Raw genomic sequence first — 7,629 nt, 5'->3', positions numbered from 1 at the left:
TGTTGTTGTTGTTGTTGTTGTTTTTGTTGTTGTTGTTGTTGTTGTTGTTGTTATTGTGGCGGTTCTTCTTCTTCTTCTTCTTCTTCTTCTTCTTCTTCTTCTTCTTCTTCACCCATTTCTTCATCATAATCGAAGTAGGGCTGGCGATGACTAATGGGGACATGCAAAATGTTTGCAACATTATCTCGGTGGAGTAAAGTCAAGGAAGGGTTAGGGAGATAGCACTAATGCTCACTGTCCCTTAGCCACTCAAATACCTCGTCATCATCATTCTTCGCCAAGAAATGGATTTGCTTTAATTGCTTGATGTCGAGGTAAAGAGAATCATCATCCCCCACCAGAGTGCAAGATGGCAAATAATGCCCTAGCTCAAGGTTGGTCACGAGCTTAGTGACCATGCTCCCACAAGGGATCTCGCCGGACTCCCTACCTTGAAACCCTTGACAATATCTCGCAAAAGTGTACCCCAAGTTTAGGCGACCCCGGTGCTCCACTCGAGTAGCCACCTATAAAATCCAAAGTTCCAATTGGCTCATCTTTCCCAGTTCTTGCTTCGGGAACACCCAATATCCCAATAGCCAATGGAGCACTCGGAGACATGGACGGTATACCTTAATTATCTTGGCATACTGGGTCACAAAGTCGCCGCAACCAGAAATATCGTCCCACCACGAATTCTGATCATACTCATTGTTGAAGAAGTGCTCGGGATCCAAAATATCAGAATTTGGATCAAAATCAAGAGCCGCATTAAAATCTTCCAAAGATTGATCGAATTGAATGTTGAAGAGTTGAAATTGGACATGGTAGGTATCACCCTCGACCACCACAGGATCAAACGTGGCCAAGAACTCTAAAGTTGGTTGAACATATGTACGGAAGCTCCACCTCACAAATGACCCCATGCGAAGGTTGTTGATCAACTCCCTCGAGTCTTCATTAATCCCCAATTTAATCATATCCGCTTGAAAATAGTGACGGGAAGACTTGAGGGAATGGTTTGCTTTGAGCTTGAAGTGTCTAGATTTTTGGATTGGGTCGGTAATTCTAACTTTAGGTATAGGGGTAGGTTGTCATTGTTGTGAGGTTGATGGAGAAGGAGCGGGTTCTTCATTGGGTTTACGTTTCTTAAAAAGGCTTTTAATGGGTTTAGACATGATGATTGTCAAATGTAGCAACTCAAAACACCACAATTACCCAAAGAAACTCTAACCAACAATCTTGAATACTTCAATCGAACTCCTTAACCAAAACCGACAAGCAACTATTTATTACCAAAGATGAGCAATCCCAAATACGCACAATTACCACCAATTCAAGCCACAAAATTCTTTCAAATCATATACCATGATCAAAGAAATCAAGAACCAACGCTCAACATTATCAACGAAACACCACTACCAAAAATCCGATCACAACAATTCTCAACAATAATGATCAATTTTGCTACAAAAACAACAAACAACACAATGTAAGAAATAAACAACCATTATTTATCACAAATAACCAACTAAAATCCAAATTCAAACATCAAAACCATCAAAATGCATACTACTACTATTCATGCCCATGAATTAATAAAAGATGCAATTATATGGTATAATAAGGCAATTAAGAGCATGAGTACATGATTATACCATAAAAGAAGCAAAATAAAGCAATCCTTAGCCACCAATTTCCACTCACAAGAAAAACCCCAATTAAGCTTCAACAATGGAGGAGAGAGAATGGTGGATATTATGGGTGAAATGTAGTATGAATTTGTTAAAATTGGAAGAATTACAAAAGGATTTGATGAATTGTGATGGAAATTTGGTTGAATTTGAGAGAAAATTTGATGAATGTGTGTAGAGTGAGGGTGCGGTTTTGGTGAGGGTTAAAGGGGTATGCTCGTGAGAAAATGAAGATGAAAGTGAAATGAGGGAAAAGAAGGAAGAAAGAAGAAAAAGAAAGGCACGACAGAGGTGCGCGGCCGCGTGGCATGGCAGTGCGCCCGCGCCAGTGTCGCGCGCGGCTGCTCAGGTGCTTGGTGCGCCCGCCCCACCTGTTGTTCTTTTTGCCCCTCTCCTTGGTGCGTTCATGCGTGCGTACATCGATAACTATCAATTTGGGATTTATGACCCCGGTATAACTATCAGTTTCTAAATGTGAAAAATGTGGGTTCAACACCCCATACTATGGTAGCACCACGATGAACTCACCAAGTTCAAATTTCTTCAAACATAAGCACAAATTCCCTAACTTACCTTCCTAACAATTCTTACCCCTTTTACCTCGAAATTTCAATAAAATTGAACATTTAGCACATAAATAAAAAAAACCGCGAAACACCATTCCATTGCTCGTTCAACTTGATGTAATCCAACTCTAAGAATTCAACCTATAAATCCAAAGTATAAACAAGTGAAAGAAAAAAAAAAGAAACTAAAGAAAGAAAATTAAGAAAAAGTTGAAATCAAAAGAAAAGGTTAGAAATCTCCGGGTTGCCTCCCGGGAAGCGCTTGCTTAAGGTCCTTTGCTCAACCCTTCCTCCAAATCACAGAGGGTCAAGGAACACCACCTTCTTTAAAGTGGCGGAAAGAACGACTTCTCCTTCATTTCCATGCAACCTCTCATTGTTGCTTGACAAAACTTCACTAGCTTGCACATCAATAACCACCTTTTCATTTCTCATCTTCAATCTCATTATCTTCTTCTTCGAAGCTCATGCTTTTTTCTTGATTTTGTTTCTTTTCGTAGACGGTTTCACACCATCTACATCCATGGAATCCTCCTCTTCCTCTCGTTGGTAGAGCTCAAACCAATGAGGAATGTCGATCTCCTCTTCGTTAATAGCCTTTGGAAGCTTCTTCTCTTCTTCACTAACTTTCATGTAATCAAAATTTACAAGCACATCATCAATAATATCATGAACATTGTTAGATGAAGAATCAATCACATACACATTATCAAAAGAACCAAGGGAATCATCACTCATGATTTCTTTCACAAGGTATAAATACTCATGCATTGGTTTTAGCTCAAAACTCTCTTTCTTGTTACCAACTCTTAAGGTAATTCGGCCTCTCTTAACATCAATCAGAGCTCCCAAAGTAGCTAAGAACGGTCTCCCTAAGATAATAGGAATGTGGTCATCTTCTTCTATTTCAAGCACAATGAAATCAACGGGGATTGTAAAACCACCCATCTTTAGGGGTACATCATCAACTCTTCCTTTGGGAAACTTGATAGACCTATCGCCCAATTACAAAGTCATGTTGGTAGGAAGAAGCTCTCAAAGCTTTAGCTTCTTGAAGACTGAGAAGGGCATTATGCTCACACTAGCACCCAAATCACATAAAACATTGTCAAACATCTTACTCTTGATTTTGCAAGGTATGGAGAAATTACCCGAATCTTTCATCTTTTTGGGGAGGTCATTATAAATCAAGGAACTACAACACTCACCAAGCTCCACCGAATCAATCTCATTACAATCTCTCTTGCCACTCAAGATATCCTTAAGGAACTTGGAATATCTAGGCATTTGGGTCATAGCTTCGGTAAGAGGGATAGAAAGATGGACCTCCTTCAACATTTCAAGAAATCTCCCAAATTGTTCAGCTAGTTTATTCCTCATAAACTTTTGGGGAAATGGAAGGTCGGGTTTTCTCACTTCCTCTTGCTTTCTCTCATCACTCTTCTTTTTCTCATGGCTCTTTTTTTTTGTTCAAATCTCTTGACACATCTTCCTCTTCTTGCTCACTTGAAACACTTTTCTTCTTGTCCTCCTCAGAATCCCGAAGAAACTTTCTCCTCAAGAGCTCTTCCACTCCTTGTGGTGATGGAATAAACCGGTTTCTTGGGATCAACTCCTTGAGAAAGCAATGAAGAAGGAATAGCACAATATTTTAAAGTGTTTTCTAGTTGGGTAATTTGTGTCTGAAGCATTTTGTTATGTGTCATGATCTCATTGAATTTCTTATCACTCACTGCCATACAGGTGTTCAAGATTTTTGTTTAATTTTTAATTATCTCCTCCAAATTGGACTTGGACGATTGAGAATAGGAATTTTCACCAACACCTTGAGAATTTGGACCAAATCCGGGTGGGGATCCCCTTTGATTGTTTTGAAAATTTCCCTATTTTAATTGTTGCAATTGCCTCGATTTTGATTGTTGCCAAAATTTTGGTTTTGGCCACCAAAGCCTTGAGATTGGCTTTGATTTCCAAACCCTATGCCTTGGTTTTGATTCCCATAACCTTGGTTATTATAGTTGCCTAGGAAAGTTTAATTTCCTTGGTTCCTATAATTACCATTGTTATAGTTATCAAATCCACCTTGTTGGTGAGAATTTCTATTTCCAAAGTTTCTTGGTCCATCACACCTTTGACCATTGTTATTGTTTGAGACAAAATTCACATGTTCACATTAATTATTCTCACCATCATCAAGATTTTCAAACCCAATTAAACAAGTAGAAGCATCATGGTCATAAGACCCACAATTATCACAAAACAAACATCCATTGGGCATATTGTTAGAAGTAGAAAGAGGAGTAGAGTTAGAAGATGTACCTCTCCCTTTAATATGGGAGGGATGACCTTGTGCATTGGAATTTGCACTTTCAAGCTTGGCCTTGATTGTTGTCATCTCCTTCCCCAAACTTGTAGTTTGTGAAGATAAATTGTTGATAGCATTAAGGTGATCAACCGAGTAACCCGTCGATCCATTCTAGCTTGATGACTCTCTTTCTCTTTCTTGCCAATCCATGTAATGGCGCACCACATCTCTTATAATGTCCACAACCTCTTCTTCGGTTTTGTTCATGATTGTACCTCCGGCTCCCGCATCAAGACACGATTTGCCTTGAGGACTAAACCCTCCATAAAAAATTTGAATGATTTGATATGTGGGAATGCCATGATGGGTACATTCTCTTTGGTAGCCCTTATACCTTTTCCATGCTTCATACAAGCTCTCACTAGGATTTTTCTTGAAACTTTGAATCAAAGCTCTTGCCTCCACCATTTTCTTTCGGGGATAGAACCTAGACAAGAATTCCTTGGTGACTTCATCCAATGTTCTAAGAGAATTTGGTTTGACCTCCTTGTCTAACCATTCCAAAGCTCGACCTATGAGAGAGAAGGGAAACAACTTGAGTCGAATGAACTCTTGAAAAACTCCATTTACTTTGATAGTGTTGCAATACTTCTCAAACTCTTTGAGATGGTTTAGCGGACTATCAATCTTAGCCCCACTAAATTGTCTTCTTTCTATCAAAGTGATCATGGCCGGTCTAATCTCAAAATGATTTGCCGGTGTTGTTGTCAAAGCAATCCATCTTTCAAACCTATATGCACCGGGAGTGTTCCCAATTCCTTCAAAGCAACTCTTGGATTATCTCCCATGCTTACTTGATCCTCTTCTCCTCTTCCTTGGTAAACTTCTTCTCTTGGAGAGTTTAGACTCAAAGAACAATTAGCAACCCTTATCCTTATTATTGTTCTCTCGATTTTTGGTTCAAAAGGCACTAAAGTCCTTCCTCTTATCCTACGCATTCAAAAACTCAAAGAAAATATCAATAGCATGTTTACAAGTGTAGCCTAAAGAGAAAAATCTTTTTTTATTTTTGAGATTAAGGTGAAATAGACTCAACAACAATAGCAATCATCTAAATCATTCCCCGGCAACGACGCCATTTTTGACCCTAGGTGGAAGCTAGGTCATTATACTAACTTTCCTATGTCAAAACAAAATTTATAAACTCTCAACACACCTTCATACAAGTATAACGGAAAGTTAAGGATCGAATCCAAGGGAATGGGAGCTAACTACTATTGTCTAAGTCAAGCTATCTCGAAGTCAAGAGGGTAGGTGTGTGTGTAATCTAAGTAACTAAGCAAAACAAACAAGCAATAGAAATCAATATAATGAAACACTAGGGTTAGGATCAACATGTACTCGGAATGGACATAGCTAATTGGAATTGGAGATGACTAAGTCAAGTGTTGCGAGGGAAAATCAACTAAGCAATCAAGAGAGTAAGGTAGGCTAATCTCCTATAGGTCAAGCTAGCTCCAACTACGAGAGACTCTAACTAGGAGCCTTGTAAACCTACTCAATCGACAAAATCAAGCCACATATAAATTTTCCGTATCAATGCAAGCCTACAATGCATTCTAGTGCAACAAATCAAAGTTAGCTACTCTTCAATTAATCACACACATGCAGATAATCAATCAACCAATTTAATCACAACATCAACTCCATCAATTTCCCCTAATTAGCATCAATCCATCACTCATACATGCTTCACCATTCCCCTAGCAAGAGAACTACTCACAATCCATTGAAACTAAGGTCAAAACTAAGCTAATCAACAATTTCATCATCATCATATCAATAGAACTAATTCAATCACAAATTCAATTCAAACTTGAATAATCAACAAAACAATTGAAATGATAAGCTAAAAATTGCATTAAAGTAAAAGAAATCCTTACAAACTTGCTTCAAATCAATGAAGAAAAGGCTAGAATTCAACAATCTTTAATCATCAGTCAACAATAAAAAACTTTTCTCTCTACAATCTAGAGTTTCTCTCTCTAAAATTCTAGCCTAATTTCTATTCTAATTCTGGAATAATTCCTCCCAAAAATCCTCTCTCTAAAAATAGAAAGAAAATCTATATATAGTAAAACTAACTAAGAGAAGTTAGTTAGATCGTCCCCAAATAACCCATACAGGCGCGGTCGACCATAAGGGGAGCGCGACCGCTCAAAACTGGGTACGGAATAAGGATGCAGACAGGCGCCCCCGCGCAAGAGGGAGGCGCGCGCGTGCCACCAGGCCGCGCCATGGTTGCGCGCGCCCGCGCCTGGGAGCAGGGGATCCCTCTTCCCTATAATTCCAATGCTCCTCGTGCGCTCCACTTAATGCTCTTGATAAACACGGAACCTTGCAGTTTATAAACTCCATGTTTGCGGGTTCAAGACAAGAAATCATGCCCCCACAGCTTGAATGCACAGCTCAATGCATTAGGAACTTGCACTTCTCCATGCTTGAGCTTTAAATGGAGACCACAAGGCATCCTAATCAATGCCAAACTCGGGAAGAGGCTCGAGAAACTTGGAAAACGATCTTAACCTGAAAAATAAAGGAAAACAAGCAAATAAAAGAGAAAATAACAAAATAAACCAAGAAATGCATAAAGAAAGAAATCTAACTAATAAAATGCAAACTAAAAGAAATAAAGAGTAAAATCAAGGAAAAACTAAGTAAAAGAGCTAAAGAATAGCATGAAATTCATCCTAAAAAGAACCAAATGAGTGCCATAAATGACACTCATCATTACTCACTTATTTTCACCCACCTTTTAATGGATTTTTGTTAGTAATTTATTCTTTAACCTTATTTTAATGTGTATGTTAAAAGGTGTATTTAACATTATGGACAAGGTATGTTTTATTATACTATAGTTAGCACAGGGCCCCCAAAATGTTTAGGACGACCCTGTTCCAAAATAAAACGACCTTTAATACACATTTGCCAAAAAAGAAACCAAAAACCTGTAGCCTATTTTATAGGTTACATATGACACATGTCACATGTGTGATTGGTTCATATAATTTTAATTTATTTTAAA

General features: G+C 38.5%; 1 non-coding gene across 1 annotated transcript; it reads left to right on the top strand.

The window, feature by feature from the left end:
* The first annotated feature begins 4,899 nt into the window (after positions 1 to 4,899).
* On the top strand, positions 4,900 to 5,005 carry LOC145607969 (small nucleolar RNA R71). Its single transcript, XR_014105676.1, has one exon. It is a non-coding gene; the product is annotated as a small nucleolar RNA R71 (small nucleolar RNA).
* The last annotated feature ends 2,624 nt before the right edge of the window (positions 5,006 to 7,629 follow it).

The sequence above is a fragment of the Chenopodium album genome, chromosome 2 (assembly GCF_948465745.1).
Source record: "Chenopodium album chromosome 2, dcCheAlbu1.1, whole genome shotgun sequence".
Classification (NCBI taxonomy): Eukaryota; Viridiplantae; Streptophyta; class Magnoliopsida; order Caryophyllales; family Amaranthaceae; genus Chenopodium; species Chenopodium album.
Note: the sequence above shows the minus strand (reverse complement) of the source record. Positions and strands in the feature narration are given on the sequence as shown.